This window comes from Vicugna pacos, chromosome 36 (assembly GCF_048564905.1).
Source record: "Vicugna pacos chromosome 36, VicPac4, whole genome shotgun sequence".
NCBI lineage: Eukaryota > Metazoa > Chordata > Mammalia > Artiodactyla > Camelidae > Vicugna > Vicugna pacos.
In genome coordinates, this window is record NC_133022.1 from 2,258,847 (window position 1) to 2,283,250 (window position 24,404).

Sequence of the window (24,404 nt, forward strand, 5' to 3'; positions counted from 1 at the left end):
AACCCAAATGAAGCTACATGCAACATTTTCCAAAGTTGTCAAGACTGAGTAATGTTAGCGTATCTGCTGAGTACTGTAAGCGTTTTAAACAGGACAATTTAATTTGTCCAATGACACAAGGATGCTGTTTTCCGCCAAAGACCTTGTAATTAAGTTGAGGACTGTTTTAGCCCATTAGCACGGTGTGCATCACAGAACTGAAGTGAGCCAGACCCTGGTGAATGAGACTTCTTTTTGTTTGAAATGTGTTCACTTTATTTCCATTTAAATAATCCTGTTGGATGTAACGTGCTATTTCGTTTCTGCCGCTTTTGATTTTGAGTAAATGCCTGGAACGCTGCAAATACATAACGGACAGTCCGATAGAGTTGGTAATTCTAAATGTCAGCGATCCAAATGATGCTCTTGTATTAAAAAAAATTAAAATCACGTCAGCAAGATTTCTCATTGTGTGGCTCTGGAAATCAATATTTGGGAATGTTACCATAAAATCGCAAAATTTCCTATGGATCTACTTTGAAATAAATGTGATTACAGCATAATGTTTTCTGGATTTGAAAAAATATATAGACCAAATTGAGATTTTATTCTTCTTAACTAATCTTGAAAATTTTTCTTGTGAGCTTTATTTCATAACATCTCTCTAATTTTAAACGAATAGCATTTGAAAAACTAAAGAATATAAAGAGAAATTAATCTTCCATGAGCATGCTGTATTTTTAATCTGTGTATAGAATTATACATATATTTGATCTTACTGTTCAGAAGAAAAATTGCAGTCTGTTTTTTTTATTTTTTAACATTTTTTATTGATTTATAATCACTTTACAATGTTGTGTCAAATTCCAGTGTAGAGCACAATTTTTCAGTTATACACGAACATATATATATATTCATTGTCACATTTTTTTCTCTGTGAGCTACCGTAAGATCTTGTATATATTTCCCTGTGCTATACAGTATAATCTTGTGTATCTATTCTACAATTTTGAAATCCCAGTGTATTTTTTAAACCTAATCTAATAGCTTATGCGTTAAGGGCAACATTAAAAACAATTACATAGACATATTTTGTGGGAAAATGATGTTTTTATTTATAAAAGTTTATTGTATGAATTTCAGAAAGTACTTAAAAGTAGGGAAAACATTTTAAATTAGTCTAACACATTGCTACTCAAAAGCATTTCCAACTAAAGCTGTGCTGTGTATTTCAGAATCTTTCTCTCTGTAATACAGATCTAAATGTGACTGTGTGTTCATGAACGTGTAAATACACTTTATATTAAAGATGCTCTAAAGGAAAGTTGACACACATCTCTGAAAAGTCACATTGCAATAATGTGTCATAATATATTCACCGATTCCAAACGTGAGAGCTTTAGCAAGCTTCAGATCTTTACATATAGATGAAAAAAATTGAAATAAATATTTTCGCATGTAAGCCTTTGTTCAGAATCCATATTATGTTTTAAGATAAATTTGTAGGAACGGAGAAAGGGAAAAGAGGAAATTAAAAAAGTCAATCTTAGTCCCAGAAGTAAATAACCATATTACAGTAAAACAACTGCATGATGTTACATGTTTCCGTTAATTCCAAATATTCAATTGTCTGGATGTACTAAGATTTACTAAGCCACCAATATCTACAGGAATTTTCTAGAAGTGGTTTCTGAGAATTTTTCTAAAGTGGTTTATGAGAATAATTTTCGATACTTTTCTAGAAGTGGTTTATGAGAATTTTAAATTTGTACAGCTGAGCATATAATCTGTGGAAAATTGGACAAATCTTCAAGGGCGTTAGTATGAAAATCCATTATCCTCAGATCACTGTCAACGATGGACATCTTTTCTCGTGTGTATTTCCTAATTTCATGGCCCTCAAATAGAATTTCAAATAGAATTTGCTTTAAGTTGCTTTTCCTTTCATTACAAAGGAATTTGAATATTTACTTTAAATAGTTTTGTGAGCCAAAAGGGCTTCTTTAGCGCATCCCTTGTTCGCGTTTCGCCTGTGTTTTTGCTGGGGGTGCCCATCCTTCTGTAAATGATTTATAAGCATGTTCATACCATTCTTGGGATGTGCCTTGCCGTTCTCCCCCGAGATTGTCATGTGACTCCAGCAAATTTTAATGCACAAGGTATATGGTTTCACTTTTGATATTCTTCAGAAATTCTCTTTTTGCGTCAAGACTATGAAAGTATTTTTATAGCATTTTCCTTGACTATGGTTTGCTGCAATTCGCTTCTGACTCATTTTCTATACTTTGAAACAAAGAAGCTCAACTTTTTGTTTCTGTCTTATTCCCAAGCAGCCTTTTAAAATAGAACTTATATATGAAACAGAAACAAGCTCACGGGCATAGGATACAGATTTGTGGGAAAAGGGGTGGGAAGGGATAAAACGGGACTTCGAGATTTTCAGATACTGACTAATATATATAAAATAGATAAACAAGTTTATACTGTAGGGCACAGGGAACTATATTCAAGATCTTGTAGTAACTCATGGTGAAAAAGAATATGAAAATGAATATATGTTTATGTATGACTGAATAAAAAAAAAGTAAAATAAAATAAAATAAGACTACTGTTTGAACGATCTGTTTTCCGCTTCTTAAACACCATCTCTCTTTATAATATAATATAATATAATAAATATAATATAATATAATATAACATAACATAACATAACATAATATAATATAATATAATATAATATAATATAATATAATATAATATGATATAATACTTCATTTTAATCCGTTTTTCTGTATTTAAGAGTACCTTCAAACCGGAAAATATTCAAGGCATCTTGAAAAATATTCTGATTCAGATGCCACTGATCTCAAGAACCACCATAATTAACCACTAATGAAAAGATACTTCTTAAGTAACTTTTTCCCCGTGTAGCAATCAGGATCTTTATTTCACTTCTCAAGTAGGATCTGTTCAGCCCAATATCTATCTGTAAACGCTGACATGCAGAAAGTTCTTGAAGTCAGAATTTCTTAAAAATGAGTCGAGTCTGATTGAACACCCAGCCTGTGATGAAAAACTGACAACGTGTTACAAAGACTCAAACAAATGAACTTGCAAGGGACTTGAAGTGTATGGAACAAAACATACATCTTCAGTTCCTTCTCATTAAAGATCTGATGGTGTTTTTTCCTTCACAGTGGCTAGAATTTTGCTCTGTCTGAACGTCCCTATTTCCTAGGTCCTGATGGAAAAGCTAGGCTATTAAATTTCTTCTCTCAGGAGCATCATTTGCAATGACAGGCAGTTCTTAGTTTTTCTTTAGGACTCCCGGGATGTGTAGACAATGACGCATCGCTTTGTCTTCAAGACTGGAGTTCAAGAGATGTTCTTGTCTTCACCAGCTGTGCCTTGTCTGTGGGATCAGCCTTGCAGGGTGACAGTAAGGAGGCGGGGAGATGGCCTGCCCCCCTTTTTACAAGAGTAGTCGCTTCCTGTTTGTCGTCTCAAGCAAAGCTAGGTCCCTGGTGGCTTCGCAGTGACATACTCTGTACGGAGGTGGCATCAGGAAACCCCCACCATTCAGCAGATTTGCCAACACTTCACGCATTACAGTGCCAGCTTGTATTTATAGCAAACACACCAGTTGTTTTATTTAAGTCTGAGGAGTTGGCGACTAGCTCCTGCCAGAGCCTGGCACTGCCCTCAACCATCTTGAACGAACAAATGAATCCTCGGGGGTCAGGCTTGCTCTGTGTTCACTGACAGCTCACATTATTGAAGAAAATGGGTTTTGTTCGTTTCTGTCAAATCGAAATGCTTCTCGAATACGTCAAGCAAGCGCTCTTTTTGAATAACTGTCAGATTTGCCACTGCTGCTAGATTAAGGTCAAAGTAGACACCTGAGCAGAGACGGATAACATTTCCCAATAAGCAGAGGGTCCATTTTTCCAACCTATTTTATGTTGAAATCTGAGTTCTGCTTGACTCAGGCTAACCATTTAAATATGGTGCTAAGCAAGGTGATAACTGCTTAAAGTATTAAAAAAAATCAAGCTTGACATTTAACAGAGATTAAGGTCTTTAAACACAGTCTGTCTACCATGTTTGAGTCTTGAGCGCCATTACAAATTCAAGCCAAGTGTCTAGAAATATTTAATCCGTGTGCATCTAACAGGCAGACGGTAGTCTGCAAAGTATGTTTGCTATAAGCACACATCTGTTGGCTACACATGATTAGCAAATCCTATCTTGGGACCGATTATGTAAAAAATTCTTGTGCCATATGTCAGTATCCTCGAATATTTGCATGGGCAAGTTCAATAAACCTTTTCCTTTACAAAAAAATTCAATGTTTTTGTTTGCAGTATTAAAAGCAATGGTATTTTTAAAAGCTGCAAAGTGTGATGAAGGGAAGCGTTTGTGGAATATGAGCTAATGTTCACATTCCTAGTCATGCAACTGAAACTCGCTCAAAGTCACCTCTAAGACACAATTGATCTTCATGCAAATGTCATATAAGATTTAATAGTAAAAGGGAAATGTTTCACAAATTGAATGAAGAAATTCAGTTCCAAGTGCTTCAACACATCTGCTGATCAAATTATTTTCAATAAGGGTGACTTCATTTCTGAGGTCAAAGGGCTTTCAACAGAGTAAACAGATTTCTCCCACCCTCCCCAAAAGATAGCTATAAAGTGCACACGTTTATGCTAGAAAAACTGTAAGTCATCCGAGACCAAAGTATATTTTATTGTCTTAGCATGGGTACCATCTAAGCACCTGTGAATGTGTTTCAGAAATAATCTTGAAAATCATTACTTTTCTTGAAACAATCATTTTTCAAAAGACTATTGAAATTTCTTGACTCACTGAATTATTGGCTTCAATATTATTGGACTCAAAATGATTGAATAATTATCATTTGTCAAGAATGGAAGTTACTTAAACGTGTTACTGAAAACGCCACCTCTATTGTTTGCTGGGTACATTTGTTTCACTTGTGGCTGAGATAAAACATATACATTCAACTCTAAATGCAATGGCAGTTCTAAATAAGTCCACAGGGATGTTTCTCCACAAGAGTTTCTCTCCCAAATCTTCCTCCAGGATGCTGGGTTCACAGTGACCCCTAGCAGACAAGTTTCTCCATCTTGCCTCTATCTTTGATCAAATACCAGAAGAATCTCTGGATTGCCAAGGACTCAATAAGTAGAATTCTGTCAAAAGGAATATTCTGCTAGGCGGCATGTGAAGTAACTTTAGCCAGAGCTCTAAGTGTTGAATTTGTTTTTCGTATTCTTAAAAAGACCAACAGAACATATTTTGATTTTGCTTTTCCACTGTTCCAACATTGCATGTTTCCCCACATTGTATGGGGGTTCAGAAAAATAATAGAGTTGGATAATTGTATTCTATGTGACCTATTAGTGGCCAAGAATATCTCTAGATTTAATAAACAGGCAATCGCATTCCAATTTTCTTTTTTTTTAATTTAAAATTATTTTAAAATTCAATTTCTCCAATTTTACTCAATATTGTAAACATTTAAGGGGAAAATGGACTGATAACTTTTGCATTATTATAGCATCAGGTATATTAAAACTGTTTACAGAAATTCATAGATCATAGCAATTAGAACTGTTTGCACAGAAAAAGCTCTTATTTTAGAGAAAAGTTATGTGAACAAAATTAATTTATTGCTTTAAACAATCATTGAAAAGTATTTCACTGTTAATAACAAAAGTCCTCTATCATCATGGAAGTCGTTGCATTGAAAATTTTATATTTAATTTTTGCAGGAACTGTCCAAATGTCTCCCACAGTGGCTGAACAATTCTACACTCTCAACAGCAATGTATAAGGGTGTCTTTTTCTCCACATCTTTGGCAACTTTGTCTTTATACCATCACCGTGGCTGTGAAGTGGTATCTCAATGTGGTTTTGGCTTACATTTCCTTAACCACCAAGGATGTTAAACCATTTTTTATGCGCTTGTTGAATATTTGTTTATCTTCTTTAGAGAAAGGTCTATTCAAGCCCTTAGCTCTTTTTTGAACTGAATTTTCTTCTCGTTATTAATTTGTAATAATTTTTTAAATTATTCTAAACACTTACCAGGTATGTTATTTGCAAATACTTTCTCCCATTTTGTAGACTGCCTTTATACTTTACTGACAATACCTTTTGATGCCCAATGACTTTCAATTGTTATGAAGTCAATTTGTCCCTTTTTTCTTTTATTCCTCATGAATTTGGTGTTACATTTATAAATCCATGGCCAAATCCGAGATCAGAAAGATTTACCCCAATGTTGTCTTCTAACAGTTTTATAGTTTTAGCTCTTATAATTAAGCCAATGTCCCATTTTGAATTAATCTTTGTATATGGAGTGAAATTAAGAGTTCAATTTTATTCTTTTGTATGACTTCCTCCATTGGATAGACTTGGCATCCTTGTGGAAAATCAATTGGCTGTGGATATTTTGGTTTCTGAACTCGGAATTCTAGTATATTGGTCTTTATGTCTACCGTCAATGCCAGTACACACTGTTTTGATTACTGTAGCTTTGTACTGTTTTTACATCAGAAAATGTGAGTCCTCCAACTTTATGTTTTTTTAATAGTATTTTGGCCATTTGGGACCCTGTATGATTCCAGTTGAATGAACTACTTACTCGTATAAAAGATGACTGGTGAGAATGACTTGATGCTCATTTGGAGCAATCGAACACAGGACCCTATGTTGCTTGTATTTAAATACGATATCTTCATATTTTGAATTTAAAAGTTGTTGATAATTTGAGCCGTAACTATAGGAAAAAAGGTTTTTAACCAAATCCAATTTGAGGATACATTCTAAATAATCTGCTCATCTTATTTTCCAATTATGGCTTTTTGATTCTATTGTTAGCAGTGCTAAGGGAGGATTCCATATATTTACTTTGAAAGGTCAAAGATTTCCAAGGAAACACTGAGCTAAAAGTTCATCTGGGGAAGAATAGGGGTTGGGACAATACCTTAGCCAGAAATTAGCACTGCCCTGGCTAATTCTGAGGGCCACAGCGAGTGGGCAGGAACCCCCTTGGAATTCTGTCCCCCCGCACCTAGACTGTTGGATGTATGATGCAGTAAAGAACAGGAGTGAACTGGAAATACTCCTCATATCTTATCTTTACATCGCCTTATCCTGGATTCACGCCGTCATCGAAATTTCAAATGTGGCATGAAGACTGATGGTTCTGTGTGACAGATAAGAACACAGTTATATATGAGGAAACAAATTTCAGCTCAGAGGGCTGCGTCCCTTTAAGAAAAAAGACTAGATCCTTTCTTATAACAATCTGTTCATGAAAAAAATGAGAAAATTTTAGAAATGCTTGTTACAATGGAGAAGAGCACATAATCATGGGGGGGAAAAAATCGAAGAGCAAGAAGACTACACAATGGCCGTACATAAAGAGTGGACCTCAGTCTGAATGCTAAAGAAACATAAATCAGAGGGGGGAATAAATCAAAGATTTCAGAAGAAAAACATAATACCTTAACAAGAAAATAAGTAAGCTATAAATCAAGGGGTTTTAACCTGCATTACATATAAATACAAATTAAAAGGAAAGAAAAGAATAAAAATAGTAAGAACATTACAGATTGGGAAGAAACTATGAATTCACAGATTGAAAGAGAATTGTCAATAATAATAAAAGTATAGTAATTGCAGCACACAACTTGGTGAGAATTTTTAATTTCAAGTGTAAAGAGCAAAGTCTTTAATATATATATACACATATATATATATTATATATATATATATTATATAATCAGAAATATATATATATATATATATATATATATAATCAGAAAAAAATCGTGTTGATTTTGGTCACCACCATGTCACCAGAATGATTTCCCGCCTGGTGACAGTTAAGTGCCTGATAAATACAAATATGTCTCAAATGAATATATGAATGAATGCAGTTAAGTTCAGGAGGGCGCCGAGCCTAACATGAATCACGCTGAAATCCATATCGATGGAGATTTGAGAATTGTTTTGACTCTATAATTATAAAACTGGATAGATATTACTCAAGGAGAAAGGGCGTCAGGTATCAAAGATGTGATAAACTCAGGACATACCAGCCAAAGAAACTTCCCGAGGAAAAAGGGTTAAGAAAAAAAAAAGAGAGAGAGAGTCCTGAAAAATAAGTTACAAAAAGAGCTACAAAAACACACGGAGAGAAAAATCGAGGTGAAGCGAGATTAAGTGATAAAGCCTTAGAATGAAAGATGGTGTAAATTGAATTAAGCACATGAATTGAGGCCAAGTGGTTGTACAACAGAATATAGTTGTAAAAGACAAAAAAAAAAAAGCAAGTAATTGGGAATAAAATATTCGTATTAAAATTAATCCAGATGGCGAGGAAGGGCCAAGATGGCGGAGTGGAAGGGCTTGGAGCTCCCTCGTCGCCCATGAATATTGCAAAACCTACATCTTTATAGGAGCAATTCTCCCAGTGTATGTACTCAACTTTGGCAGGATATCTTTTCAATTGGAAATGCAAGAAATCCTCACACAAAAAGAAAAGGAAAAAGAAAAGAAAATCCATGGGGGACCTGTGCCCTGGGGAAGGGACAGCAAAGGAGGAATAGTGCACTCACACTGGGGAGACCCCTCTCCAGCTAGGACGTCAGCAGGCACAGAAAGGGAGCTTCAGAGGACTGGAGGAGACAGAACTGAGAAACCAGCACAGAAGGACCCGTGGTCCATAGCCCAAGAGGCCAGCTGGCAGGTGCAGACTGGGACCTGGTGCTGGATCTGCGGCTTCCACGGACCAACCAGGGGAGAAGGGTGGAGCTGACTGCACAGAGGCAGCCTCAGGGGGCTGGAGGTGGGTGGGGGCTGAGGCTGGGAGTGTGCAAAACAGCCTGGGCCCCCCTTAGAAAGCCCCACTGCCAGTGTGCACGGGGGGAGGAATTCAATGTGACCCCACCATAGGCATCTTCACTAGCCCAGAGGGCGTAGCTCGCAATCGTTGTTGGCACATGGTGTGGTGAGCAGAGAGGTGGGGTCCAGAAGCCGCAGTCTGAGCTTGCTCGGGAGGGACACCATCTCTGGTGCATGGCTCTTGGGTGGAGGCAGGGCTGAAACCTGAATCCATTCCCACGGGTCCTGCGGTTTTGCAGGCCGGACTGAGATTTGATTCTTTTGCACACCTAAGGACACCATAAACAAAATGAAAAGACCGCCTACAGAATGGGGGAAAATGTTTGCCAATGATGCGAGCGATAAGGGACTAATTTCCAAAATATACAAAGAGATTATACAGCTTAATAGATACAAGGAACCAAATCCAAAAATGGGCAGAAGACCTAAATAGACATTTCTCCAAAGAAGACATTCAGATGGCCAACAGGCACATGAAAAGGTGCTCCCTATTGCTAATTATCAGGGAAATGCAAATCAAAACTATGATGAGGTATCACCTCACACCAGTCAGAATGGCCATCATTCTACAGTCCACAAATGACAGATGCTGGAGAGGCCGTGAAGAAAGGGGAGCCCTCCTGCACTGTTGGTGGGAATGCAGTTTGGTGCAGCCACTGTGGAAAACAGTATGGAGATTGCTCAAAACACTAAAAATAGATTTACCTCATGATCGAGCAATCCCACTCCTGGGCATATATCCAGAGGGAACCTCAATTTGAAAAGACACCTGCGCCCCAATGTTTATAGCAGCACTACTTACAACAGCCAAGACATGGAAACAACCCAAATGTCCATCAACAGATGACTGGATAAAGAAGATGTCATATATTTATACAATGGAATACTACTCAGCCATAAAAAAGAATGAAATCATGCCATTTGCAGCAACATGGGGGGACCCGGAGATCATCATTCTCAGTGAAGTAAGCCAGAAAAAAGAAAGAAAAATATCATGTGATACCACTCATATGTGGAATCTAAGAAAAAGACAAATGAACTTATTCACAAAACAAAAACAGACTCACAGACGTAGAAAACAAACTTGTGGTTACCGGCGGGGAGGGGTTGGCAAGGGATAAATTGGGAGTTCAAGATTTGCAGAAATTAACTGCTGTATGTAAAACAGATGGATAAGAAGTTTCTACTGTGCAGCACAGGGAACTGTATTGAATATCGTGTAGTAACCTGTAATGAAAAAGAATTTGAAAAGGAATATATATATATATGTATGCATACGTGTGACTGAAACATTATGCTGTACACCAGCAATTGACACACTGGCGACTGATTATACTTCAAAAAATTTAAAAAATGGAAAAAATTTAAATTAACATAGATGTAAAATCATGAAGACTATGATTATGTTGCAATGAATTTCTGATTGTTTGGTCTCGTTCACGGCTCTCTTGTCTCCTTTAATCTGGAACAAATGTCTCCTCTGTTTTCTCCCGTGTCTTTAATAGCGTGGTCATTTTTGAAGGGTACCCGGCCAGTCCCCACGTAAAACATGTCTCTGTTCAGGTTTATTTAGTTTCGTCATGGTCAGGTTCAGGCTGTGCGTCTCAGCTAGAGATGCCACGGGCAGGGACATATGTCAGTGGTGAGGAGGGCATCAGAGGACCCTTTTCTCCCTCCTCCATCAGTTTTGCTTTGACCACATGGGTGAAGGTGGTGGCTGTCAGATTGCCCCACTGTCACGTTATGAATAAGTACGTTATCATTAATAACGTTTTTGTGGGCTTATAGTTTGAAAACTATACTAACGTGCTCTTCCCCATCTAAATTTCAGCCACAAGTTGGACAGTTTGTTAAGGGTCCCTCCCTGGATGCGTTATTCCGCAGGAAGGATGAAGGGACCCAGTGAAAGTTCAATTACACCGTCTGGCTCTTGGTACCCAGGCACCGCTCCAGGGCTGAATGCCTGAGAGTGGGGAGATGGATGGAGGAGAAAGGAGAAAAGATGGACCTCATGGGAGTGCGTGTGTTGCTTTTATAATCAAATATAAATAATTGTTGAATAATTCGTGATATCTCGGGCATGTTCCTTCCTGGACCAGTCATGTTCTACAGTAGAGACAGAAGTCCGTGCATTGGCTGGATCCTCGCCTATCAGAGGACCTCGACTGGGGCCAGGGGCTTGGCCCTGTCCACTGTCCTGTGTGTCACTGGGACAGGCTGCTGCATCCGGGCCCCGATGGTGGCAATTTTCTTCACCAGAGGATCATCACCAGGAGCAGAAAGTCTGCCCCAAGTTCCCAGCTGCCAGCACTGTGTGGTCAGTGGTGGGATGGGTGGTCCCCTAGTCCCGGATGGGGTGGGAAGGATGGGGACTCACGCAGGACTGCAGGGACAAGAAAACAGCCCTCCTTAAATCCAGACACCAGGGGAGGACCTGTGACTAGAGCGCCGGGCACGTGAATTCACTGGAAAAGTTGCTATATTTTTTCCTAAACGTGTCAACTTGCACCGAATTCGCATCCTGGGACTTCTCTTTTCAAGATTTTGCTTTAAATACTTGTTTACAAAGTATTGGCACCTGAATTTGCAATGTTTGTTGCAGAATCATTTATCTGTGGCAGGAAGGTTGAAAGATCTGACCAGAAAACTCACAGATGAGAATGTTTTTTAAGGCTCAGAGGAAACTGGTTGCGGGAAGGGAGAATGGTTACAATCTTCCTGTCGATTGGCTTGTGGGGTAAAAATGTCACCTTCCCGCATAATAAATAAAGAAAATTTAAATATTTAAGACCTCATCAAAGAGCTATGTCACCGAGAAACATTAATTTCTGGGCTGCCTCCGGGGCACTCTGTTGCCATCAAGGGCCGTGGACTATTAAATGCTTAGATGAATTAAATAAGTGCTTATGAAGGCTGCAATTTCTAATCGGAAAATAAAACAAAAATCAAAATGGCATCTTGAAAAAAAAAGGGCTTTTTATGGCTTCTGTTTAGAATTCTTTGGGCATCTCTGTTGAAATTCAAGACTGCAGCAATGTTTAAACTTCTGGTCATCCTTTCTCAATGCGTTACAATTTAGAGAGGGGAATGTCTTTTGAGATTTTTTTAATGTGTCTACACAGACAAAACAAACTGAAGGTTGACTGCGTTCAGTGAACTTTGGCAAATGTCTAATTCAGCAGTTCTCGAAAATTTGTGCTTTTCTGAAATATTTCCACTGTTAAACATCGTAGACCCTGAAGAGATTTTGTTTATGTGGGTTTGATCTGTCATTATCTACTGTATTAGAAACAGAGACAGATTTTTTTTCAAAACATTTATGTATAACTTACTGAGAAATAAAAATAATAAACTCATTACATATTACCAGAAGATATTTTAAAGAAAAATGAGCATATTTTCAAAAACAAAGGTATATACTCTTAACCCTTCACATTTGTATCTGTGGGATCTGCATCCATGGATTCTGCCAATCACAGATCGAAAATATTCAGGAAAAAATTAAAATTTCCAGAAAGTTCCAAAAAGCGTAACTCAAAGTTGCCCCGTGCTGGCAACTCTATGGTTGCATTTACAGCATGTTAGGTTTTATAAAGTAGTCTAGAGATGATGTGTGTAGGTTATGTGCAAATAAAATGCCATTTAAAAACAATTATGGAAGCATAGTTGATTTATAGTGTTGGTTTCAGGTGTACGGCAAAGTGGTTCAGTTATCCATAAACATACATATATATTTTTTTCTTTTCAGATTTTTTCCCATTATATTCTGTTACAAGAAATTGAATATATTTCCCTGTGCTATATAGTAGGTCCATGTTGTTTATTTATTTTATACATAGTAATGCATGTCTGTTAATCCTCACCCCTAATGTATATAAGGGACTTGAGCATCTGGGGATTTTGGTGTCTGAGGGCGGGTCCTGGACCCAATCCCCTTGGATACCAGGGGATGGTTGGATAATGAGAACAGGAGCATTGCTTGACATATTTGCAATTTTCTTAAGTGCCTGGCTTAAGACAAGTCAGCTGGATTCTCCTATGAGTTTCTGCATTCAATCATTTGCCATATGGTGTTTTGATTGAGATATATGAGGACCATTTAGTCTTGTACAGAGATATATTGGAAAAGAGAGGATTTTTTTAATTAAACTTTTTATTTTGAGATGAGTGTAGAATCACACACAGATGTTAGAAGTAATACGAGAGATCTTGTGTACCCTGGACTTAGCTTCCCCAGCGGTGACGTCTTGACTTGGCTTCCTCAGTGGTGGTGTCTTGCAAAATGATAGAACAATGTCAGAGCCAGGATACGGACTTTCACAAGGTCAAAATCCAGACTCTTCTGTAGCCCAAATATCCCGCCCTTGTACAGCTCCAGGCACGTCCCTCTTTCACTCCGGGCACCATCAACCTCTTCTCCATTCCTATAACACATCATTTTAAGGATATTGTATGAAGAAGATGCAGCCTTTTGAGACTGACTCTGCGTTCTCACTCAGCATCCTTCTCCGGAGCTTCATCCAGATTATTGTGTGCATCAGCAGTTTTATTCCTTTTATTGGTGAATGATGTGAGCGATACGGATGCCCATAACTTGCTCTGAAGGACATGTGGATGGTTTCCAGTTCGGGGCTATTATGAATAAAACTGCCAGAAATCATTAGTGTAGGGAGATTTTCTGTCAACACAAAGCTTTCATTTCTCTGAGATTGAGTTGTAGAGGGGAAGCATGCTCCATTTATTAGAAACTGCCAAGTTCTTTTCCAGAGAGGATGTACCATTTTTATATTCCCAATGGCAGCGTATGAGTAACCTAGGTTCTGTTCATTCTCGTAAGCATTTTCTGTTGTCACAACTGTTTATTTTAGCCATGCTGGGAGGCTGTAGGAATATTTTATTGTGATTTTGGTTTGCATTTTCGTAATGGCTAACACTGCTGAACACCATTTCCCATGCTAATTGTCCATCCCTGTCTCCTTTTCATTGAAATGGCTGTTCATGCATCTTACCTACTTTCTGATTGGACTGTTTCGTCTTCTACTGTTGAGTCTAGAGAGTTATTTATATATTCTAGACACCAGCCCTCTGTTGGAGATGCAATTTGCAAACATTTTCTCCCATTCTGTAACTTGTCCTTCCATATTCTAAAGAGGGTCTTCGACAGAGCAAACATTTTTAATTTGGGTTAACCAACGTTTCAGTTTTCCTTTTGGTGTTAAATCTAAGAACGGTTGTCTAGTACAAGACTTTCTCATCCTGAAGACTTCCTACCATATTTTTTTCCTAATAATGATATAGTTTTACATTTTACCCAAGTCCATGATCCATTTTGAGTTAATTTTAATATAATACTTCTGTATAATAGCAGTTTTTCTGTAATTTTGTATGTGACTCAAGGTTGAGGGGGTTTTTGTTTGTTTATTTGTTTTTTTGCTTGTGGATATTCAAATGTTCCAGCACCATTGTTGAAAAAACAAACTTCCCTCCGCTGGACTTTCGAACCTTTGTCAGACGTGGCTCAGAACATTTGTGTGTAATTCTGAGTGTGTTTCTGGGTTCTGTATTCTGTATAATTTATCTAAGTATCTTTCCGTTCATCAGCGTCTTGCCCTCTTGATTACCATAAATAGATAATGCATCTCCAACTTAGGCAGACTGCTTCCTGCTTCCTCTCATTTTATTCTACTATTTTCAAAATTACTTTAGCTATCTTAGTTATTTTGCCTTTTCATATAAATGTCATACTGATATTGTCTCCACTTACACAAATTATTGCTGATGCTAGGATATATATATATATCAATTTTTAGTGGTTTGACATATTTACTATATAGGTCCTCCAATACGTGACCATGGAACGTCTCCCCATTTATTCTGCTCTTTTCTTCTTTCATCAGAGTTTTGTGGTTTCCAGCGTGTAACTGACGTTCACGTTCTGTTGGATTTAAGGATTGCTTGTTTCACCCCATTGTCAATGGCATCACGTTTCTAACCTCAGAATTCAAGTGTCCACTGTGACTCTAGAGAAATGTTCTTAATCTTGCATCTTACTGAAATTGCTGAACTCAGTTATCAGTTTGGGGAGCTGTTTTGTACATTTCTTCGTATTTTCTGTGTAGACAGTCAATCATGGCATTGGCAATGAAGGAATGTTTTGTTTCTTCCTTTCTTTTTTTTCTTGTCTTATTGCTATGGCTAGAACTCCATTCCTGACTTCACTCTTCATGTCATCAGCAATGAAGGATAGTTTTGTTTCTTCCTTTCCTTTTTTTCTTGTCTTATTGTTATGGCTAGAACTCCACTCTTGACTTCACTCTGGTACCAGCACAGTGGGCAGGGTGAGGGTCCCCTGTTGCTGCCTCTCAAGGGTAGATGTCTGTTCTCCCCACTGCCATTTTGTTGGTCTGAGTGAGAGGGAGTCACAGTTCTGTCTGAGTATTTGGCTGAAACTGAGCTGCTGTTGACGAAAGGTCTGGTCTCACGAGGCTGCCCCATTCCCTGCCTTTGGCTGCAGAGAACAGACTTGGAGGGAGTCTTTTCGTCTGAGTGTCTGTTCCCTTTGCCAGCTTGTCCAGCACCCAGAGGCAAAAAAAAAAAAAAAAAAAAAAAAAACGGGAATTCACCCTCCTGTCAAGGTCTGGCCAGTCTCGATCTTTCAGAATATTCTTAGGTTTGTTTTATATAGAGTTTGGGATTTTATGGGTATTTAGCAGGAAGGGATAGAGAAAAATATGTCTACCCCATTTTCTCTGAAAGGTATTTTAAAAGTACTGTCCTGAGAATTTTTTTTAATTTTCTCATTGCTTTCTCTCGTAGATGGGACCAAATAAAATAATCTGCTCAGCAAATAACTTACTGATGCTATTTTGTGTGAGTTCATGAGCATAATGAATGCTCTTTATCACCAATACCTATTACAATATATTTTTAAACCAAAGCATTTCACGAAGTGTTCTCTAAAGACTAAAAAATCCATGAAACATATGCCTTAAATATTTATTCTTCTGTGGACCATTAAATAAGAAAATATCTGATAATTTGAGTTTATCTATCAAGTCTATACATGATGTTTAGAGATTAAAAAATCAGTTGGGTTTAAAAATGTATAATAATCAAAACAGGATTTGATTATTTGGGAATTTGCATAAATCAATAATACCGTGCTGGGTTCACAAAGTGTATCTGATTCTCACTCAGCAATGACATTGAATTCCTTTGAATATAAACGTGGTGTCATCAGGAAGCTACATCACTTTAATAATTACTGTAATCTTTGGTAACGTTACAATCTGTTCAACACACATCTTTTAAGAAAGTTATCATTTGTGTGCATGAAAAAATTAGGCAGTGCCCTTAATGCAAAGTGGCATATGTTAATGTCAATGGAAAGAGATTAATATTGAGCCAAATTCTCTGAAGAATTAATATAAGCAGAGATCCAGTAGCTCATATTATATGTGATCGCAATTTGAATTAATTCTAATATACATCCATCCAATAGCACATTTCATTTTACCCTGAAGTAAGCAAATAATAGGTATCTCATTGTCCCAAGTCTTTGAATTCTGCACCTTGCTTTTTTTTTTTTTTTTTTTTTTTTTACTTCTTATCCATATTACAAATGGCAAAGCAAATTTCCTTCCAGGATCCTCTTCATGGTCAGGTCATGTACCCAGGAGAGAAAATAAATCACATAATATTCAATAAGAACCACTGTTCCTGTATCGTAATTATAAAAGTCTTGGTATTTATGTCCACGTAAAGAGGGCAAACTCTGCATTGCGCCCGGAGGAAACGATAAAAATGGAGCGTGTGGACAGGACATGGGCTGCAAAGAGAAAGAAAGGGAGGTGTGAGCAGCAGTGAAGAGACACTTAGTCGCAGGGACTGGGGGGAGCAGGGAGCATTCGCTTCTCACCAGCAAGCTTGGGGCCAAGTGGGACCAAGTCCTGGAGGCAAGAGGATGGAGAAGGAAACAGAGGAGGGGGAAGGGAGGGGAGGGAAACCTTGAGCTCCTGTAGCACAACATCCTCTCTGGCATAGCATCTCCCTGGATCCTCACCTGAGTAAGGGAAGGTGGCCAGAGGCGCATTTCTCCCTCCCAGCTCCTGGGGGAGCCAACGTCCCCTCCTGGCCAGTCACCTGGGAGGACGCAGGTGCCCCTCCGGCTCAGAGGGCGGCCCCACCCCACCACGCGGGGGAGAGAGAGGATTTCTCATACCCTCAGGGGCTGTGGATCAAATTCAGAGTTCACGTGGGACATGAGGCTGGCTGTGCAAAAGATGATTTTTTCTTTTCACCGGTGTCCTCAAAGGCTGATGAGGGAAACAGACTTTTGTCCCTAAGAAGCCCCCCACACCACGCCTGCCCCAACTCCACGGACAACAGGGACCATCTCCATGCAACAGACAAAGGGCACAGGCCGGGGGAAATGAGGAAAAAGGCCAGAAACTTCCAGTTGGCCAGGAATCTTTTCTTTCCCTCCCACTGACTGTAACCCAGACAAAATGACAGTGGATTTTTTCAGAGAGGCTGGTGGAGACGTCTGTCACCCTGAGATGTGCGCGGTGGTACTGGGACCAGGACACACTTAGTACATGCAGCTTTGCATGCCCTGAATGTCGTGGAAAAATAACCCCTAATTTTTTGCATATTGGTTTTCTCATCAAGGAGCAAGGGTAATGAGCGGGGAATTGTATCCTGAGGTCAAGCAGAACCGCATTCTGTGGACTGTGGCAAGGTTGGGACTCATTTGAGAAAGCTGGGGCACGGGGACAGGGCGGACACCAGCAAGCGCTGGCCCCGGCCCCTCGGCGCCCCTGGCAGCCCACCCCCCAAGTTCAAGCAGGATGCGCCTGGGTAATTAGCCACCCCCCCAGCCCGTTTCCTACATGAACAATCCGGGCTCTGACTGTGTTTGCATCCAGGGATGCAGACCAGGCTCCACCCAGACCGGCTCCTGCTGAGTCCTCACGGGCCCCATTCGGTGGCCACGTGGCCCCAGTGATGGCTGGAAGGCAGGGGTGTGATGAGCTCAGCCCCGCTGGGAACCACCCCTGTTCCTCCCCTTTGAACTTGGGATTTTGTGATCCACAGGGACAGACGCATCTGAGCCTCAGTCCCCAGTCCCCTGCCACGATGACCCCAATCAGTTTGCACTCACCATGGGGTCAGGTAGGAGCAGAGAGGGCAGGGTTAGTGGCTACAGCCCTCATTTTTTTTTTTAAGTATTGCTATTAAAACAGAAGCTAACCCATCAGAAGTTTATTTTACATGTGCTATCAGCTGAACACATTTATCAATTTTCTGGGGGGAAAAGAATCAGTTCTTTGATCGGAAAACACCTCTATTATCAAGAACATATCATTTGGCAATATATACAAATAACAAATAATTATGTTGTACCCCAGAAAGTAACACAACGCTATGTGTACATTATCCCTCAATCCAAAGGGATATTTTTTCCTAATGTTCTGCTTTGTTTTTTATAAGAATCAGAGTATTATTTTGCAGACTTCGTGACTTTTTTTTTTCTTTTTGCCTCTTTTCTATTTTTTTAACATGTTTTTATTGATTTATAATCATTTTACAATGTTGTGTTAAATACCACTGTAGAGCACAATTTTTCAGTTATACATGAACGTATATATATTCATTGTCACACTTTTTCCCTGTGAGCTACCATAAGATCTTGTATATATTTCCCTGTGCTGTACAGTATAATCTTATTTATCTATTCTACACTTTGAAATCCCAGTCTGTCCCTTCCCACCCTCCACCCCCTTGGCAACCACAAGTTTGTATTCTATGTCTATGAGTCTGTTCCTGTTTTGTATTTATGCTTTGTTTTTTTTTTTTTTTGTTTGGGTTTTTTGGGGGGTTTTGTTTGTTTGTTTTTTTAGATTCCACATCTGAGCGATCTCATGTGGTAGTTTTCTTTCTCTTTCTGGCTGACTTCACTTCGAATCACATTCTCCAGGAGCATCCATGTTGCTGCAAATGGCGTTATGTTGTGTTTTCATGGCTGAATAGTACTCCATTGTGTAAATATACCACTTCTTTATCCAGTCACCTGTTGATGGACATTTAGGCTGTTTCCATGTCTTGGCTATTGTAAATACTGCTGCTATGAACACTGGGGTGCAGGTGTCATCCTGAAGTAGGGTTCCTTCTGAATACATGCCCAGGAGTGAGATTCCTGGGTCATATGGTAAATTTATTTCTAGTCTTTTGAGGAATCTCCACACTGTTTTCCACAGTGGCTGCACCAAACTGCATTCCCACCAGCAGTGTAGGAGGGTAACCCTTTCTCCACAGCCTCTCCAGCATTTGTCATTTGTGGATTTTTGAATGACGGCCATTCTGACTGGTGTGAGGTGATACCTCATTGTAGTTTTGATTTGCATTTCTCTGATAATTAGTGACATTGAGCATTTTTTCATGTGCCTATTGATCATTTGTATGTCTTCCTTGGAGCATTGCTTGTTTAGGTCTTCTGCCCATTTTTGGATTGGGTTGTTTATTTTTTTCTTATTGAGTCGTATGAGCTGCTTATATATTTTGGAGATCAAGCCTTTGTCGGTTTCACTTGCAAAAATTTTCTCCCATTCTGTAGGTTTTCTTCTTGTTTTATTTCTGGTTTCCTTTGCTGTGCAGAAGCTTGTAAGTTTCATTAGGTCCCATTTGTTTATTCTTGCTTTTATTTCTTCTAGGAGAAAATTTTTGAAATGTATGTCAGATAATATTTTGCCTGTATTTTCCTCTAGGAGGTTTATTGTATCTTGCCTTATGTTTATGTCTTTAATCCATTTTGAGTTGATTTTTGTATATGGTGTAAGGGTGTGTTCTAGCTTCATTGTTTTACATGCTGCTGTCCAGTTTTCCCAACACCATTTGCTGAAGAGACTGTCTTTATTCCATTGTATATTCTTGCCTCCTTTGTCGAAGATGAGTTGACCAAAAGTTTGTGGGTTCATTTCTGGGCTCTCTATTCTGTTCCATTGGTCTATATGTCTGTTTTGGTACCAATACCATGCTGTCTTGATGACTGTAGCTCTATGGTATTGTCTGAAGTCTGGGAGAGTAATTCCTCCAGCCTCTATCTTTCTCTTCAGTAATGCGTTGGCAATTCTAGGTCTTTGATGGTTCCATATAAATTTTATTATGATTTTACAATGATTTAAGGTATCTATTTTGTTGATGTCTTGAGTTACATTTCTGTGAGTGGAATTCACCATGAGAGGGACAAGGATGAGAGAAGCAAAGGAGAAGAAAGGTTCAGACAAATGTTTTCTGTGTGCACAGGGGGTGGGGGTGGCAGGTAACTATGTTTATATATTTCACATAGTTTGAAGCCATGTTTTTGAAAACTGTGGTCTTTAACAATGAGAGTTAGTTCCAGAAATCTAGAACTCTAGAGCTGTGAAGCTAGAAGTCTTAACAAGTTCTCTTCTCCTCTAAGAAAGGAGGAAAAATCACCTGACTTAAACGTGAACAAAAGAAAAGGTGACAGTCAGATTCCACAAACACTTTAAGAAAAATATGCAAATGGTAAGGAGTCCATGAAACGAGGATGCCAACCAGAAAGACGAGCCCTGAGCGCAGTTACAATCTGCAGCCTAATATTTCAAAATGAGCTAAACCTAATTATGGGAGCAATGAAATTTATGTAAGCAAGGCACACATTCGAATCACAAATAGGTACTGAGAAATAAAGTGATTGGAGAAAAGGGAGGTTGAAAGAGAGAGGGGTGACAGAACTTGGAAAGAGTTACTATATGAAATAAATAAAAGCTATTTGTGTGAAGAAGATGGAAGTAGAAGGTGCGAAAGAGAGAATTAACACTGGGAATAATGTCACAAGGGAAACCAAATAATTAAAAATGCAATTTGACAGAACGTGAGAGCCGTGCGAGACGGCCATGTGTGAGAGGACACACCAAAAAGGGAAACCAAAGCAACAGAATGGACTATCATCCAAGAAATAATTCCTGAAATAAAGTCAGCTTTGGATTCCGTATTGAAAGAGGACACTGCATTCTTAGGAAAATCCTCTCCAAGTGGCCAATGCTGAAACATATTTCAGTAAAACTTCTGATTCTAAATAAGAAAAGATTTTTTAAAAACTCTCTGTGCATCGAAGAAAAAGGACTAAGTTGCCTTTAATTCGAGACCAGGTGTTTCATCATCCAGACCAGGAGACTTTTGAGAGTAGACGGTGTGTTATTAACAATTGTGATGGGACACATTACAAACCAGGAGTTTTTTAGGGGAAAGGGACATTTGATCCTTCTGTTTAGAAAGGAAAGAAAATCAAATTGACGTCAGACTTTCGACAGCTGCAGACACAACAGGGTAGCAGATTTAAGTTCATCAAGGAAAGAAAATGGGAACCAAAGATTTTATAAATGTGGCTAATCCATCAGATGGCCAGGAAGACCGTAGTGAAAATGCAGGAATTCATGTTGTCATGCTGTCCCACACTCCCAGAGTCACCTGTCCTCAGGACCATGTTATCCACTGTACATTCAGCGCCACTCTGTCCAGAAATGGTTTTGGGGCAACATTAGTGGCATCGTTTGGTGCAGCCTAGAATCCACAGATTTAAGGACAGGTGCAGGGATCCAGCTCCCCATGGAGGGGTCCATATGGTCTGGGAGAAGGCTAGAGACATGGTGGTTCTGTGCTGCAGACATAGATCATGCAGACCAGGTGAGTATCTTTGCTGAATGTGCATCTTACTCTCAAATTCCGTATTTTGACGTCTTTGAGGATCATTTTTTTGTGAACATAGTGGCTCCTGCTCAGATGCTAACACAGCTTCCTTAGTCTGTTGCTAACACTTTGATAATGTCCTCGTTAATATAAACCTTTATTGTGACTCATAAAATTACTGAGAGTCAATATTTATTTAGCCATCTTACTGCGGTCATGCGTTCCACAAAGCAACGATCTGTTGCGTAAAGAAATATTTATTTTATTATGCTCTGAATGAGTTTTCCTCTTAATTTCTCTTAGTGTCTCTGTGACCAACTTTATGATCAGGTGATTGCAAAGTCAGTCATCCCATTGCTCACAACTCTTTAAGAACTGAAATAACATATGTCATCTTCCTGTCGCTGGAGCGCTGCCCGGACCTGAACAGGTATAAAGGCTGAGTTTTAAAAACCACAATTAAAATATTTCATCACCTCACGAGGCTGAACAGTTCCCTTTCTCCATGAGTGCTTTCCACACTGCGTCTTTTTTGCCATCTTCCACGACTCTGCTTAAGCACACTAACGCGTACGATGATTCGAATAATCGTTCATTTAGAGGTGAAATTATGCTTAAAATAACCAAAGTAAACAGATTTACACTACATTTAAAAATGCATCTGTGCAATTTACATCAGCTCAGCTCGTTTGAGCTTCATTATAAAAAATTATCTTGACTCAGTAGAGAATAAAAAGTGAGACTGTAAAATTTGTGGCTATTTCTTGATGGTAATTTTTTTTCGTCAATTATTTTCAAATACTCCTCTGTCTTCTTCATTCTTATAATTTTCTTATGAAGTTAAAGTATTTATAAAGACTATTTTTTATAACTTGTACATTATAAATAAATGAAAAATAAATTAAGAAGTACAGTTTTGTGAAAATGCCATATTGTAGAAACTGATATCCATTTGTGTTTCTTTATCGGAGGATCTTGTGCATGTCGCACTGCCCTTGTGTTTTGTGCATCTTTTTAACAGCCTTATTGAGATAACGATTCACATAACCAACTATCCCCTCATCTAAGGCCAACAGTTCAATTGATTTTAGTGCATTCACAGGGCTGCACAATCATTGCGGAAATCAATTTGAGAAACATTTCATCACCTTTAAAAAGAAACCCCATAGCTAAGAAATCAATCATTCCTTATTCTCCAGGCTCCCAGAGGGAAAGGCAATGTGATGACAGGGGCACAGGTTGGAATGACATCAGGAAGGGCCAGCAGTCGAGGACTATGTTCCACATGTAGGATTGTTAAGGACAAGGGAATAAATCCTCCCCTAAAGCTTCCAGAAAAAAATGCAGCCCAGCTGACCCCTGGGGGTTAGCCCGTTGAGATTCACGTCAGACTTCTGACCTACAGAACTGGAAGATGATACATTTATTTGGTGTTTAAGCCACAGCATTTGCAGTAACTTGTTACAGCAGGAATAGAAAAACTGCTACGCTGGTGTATTAGGAACAAAATCGATTTTTGTGTATTGCTCCTGTATCTTGCAACCTTCCGGTGCTCGCTTATTCATTCCAATAGATTTTTTAGTGAATTCCTTAGAATTTTCTGTATGCAAGATAATATCACCTTCCGGTAGACATAGTTATAGTCTGCCTTTCCAGTCTGGATACTGTTTCCTTTTTTTTAATCTGTAATTATCCTGTCTAAACCCTCCAGTATAATTTTGAATAGAAGTGGCAAGGATGAATTATTCACCTCATTCCTGTTCTTAGGGACAAGATGATGCTAACTTTGGATTTTCGAAAATGCTCTGTATCAGATCAAGGAAGTTCCCTTCTGTACCTAGTTTTTTTTATCATGATGAGGTGGGAAGCCCCAGGAAAAGACCAGCAGGACCCCCCAGGCATGGCCCCTACTTTCCTGCCAGCGCCATCCGTCCCCTGGCCCGGGGGCATTATCTCACTTTTGTTTCTGTAAAACGGCTTGCTTCTAGGAGAATGAAACTTACCCCTAAGATCCTATTGGTTCCCTGAGCTTACTCCTGATTGATCCATTTGTAACACCTACTCTGCATATGGCACAAACCTAGCTCACTCCTGATTGGTCCATTTGTATCACTCCTGATTGGTCCATTTGTATCACTCCTGATTGGTCTATTTCTAACACCTCATTTGCATAAAGCTCATTCCTGATTGGTCCACTTTGTTACACCTTATTTGCATACGATGTTGCAAAATGTTCCAAACTCTTGACTGGTAGCCTATAAAAGCCTGTGTAAACCCCCAGACGGGGTCCAAAGCTTGGAGTGTTAATTCCTCTGGGCTTGCTGGTGTGATAAACCTGAGTTCTCCAACCCTCCGAGTGCTGCTTGGTCTCTTGCCAGGACCCAGATTGCTGTCACACTGAGCTGTCACACACTTTGCTGTAACAATGAAAGAGTTATCGGATTTTGCCAAATGTCCTTTCCTGTCTATTGAGAGGATCGTTTGGTTTCGCCCTGTGTTGTGGGGATGACCAGGATTTGTTGGAATCAGGTATGGTAGGACTGGCAGACATGGAAATGACTGTCATAAAATAATAAGTTTACTTATGGTTTCTGCAGGTTTAGGATGGGCTAATTTGGATCATTTCAGCAGAGTCTAGGGCATGGGGACTGACCCTTGCCGTCTGGAAGCTGGTCCTGGGGTGATTAGTAGCCCTTAGTGTGACAGGCAGATGGAGGTGTCTGGGGTGTCGGCTTTGGTTTGGCTGGTTGGCATATGGAAGGTGCACTTAT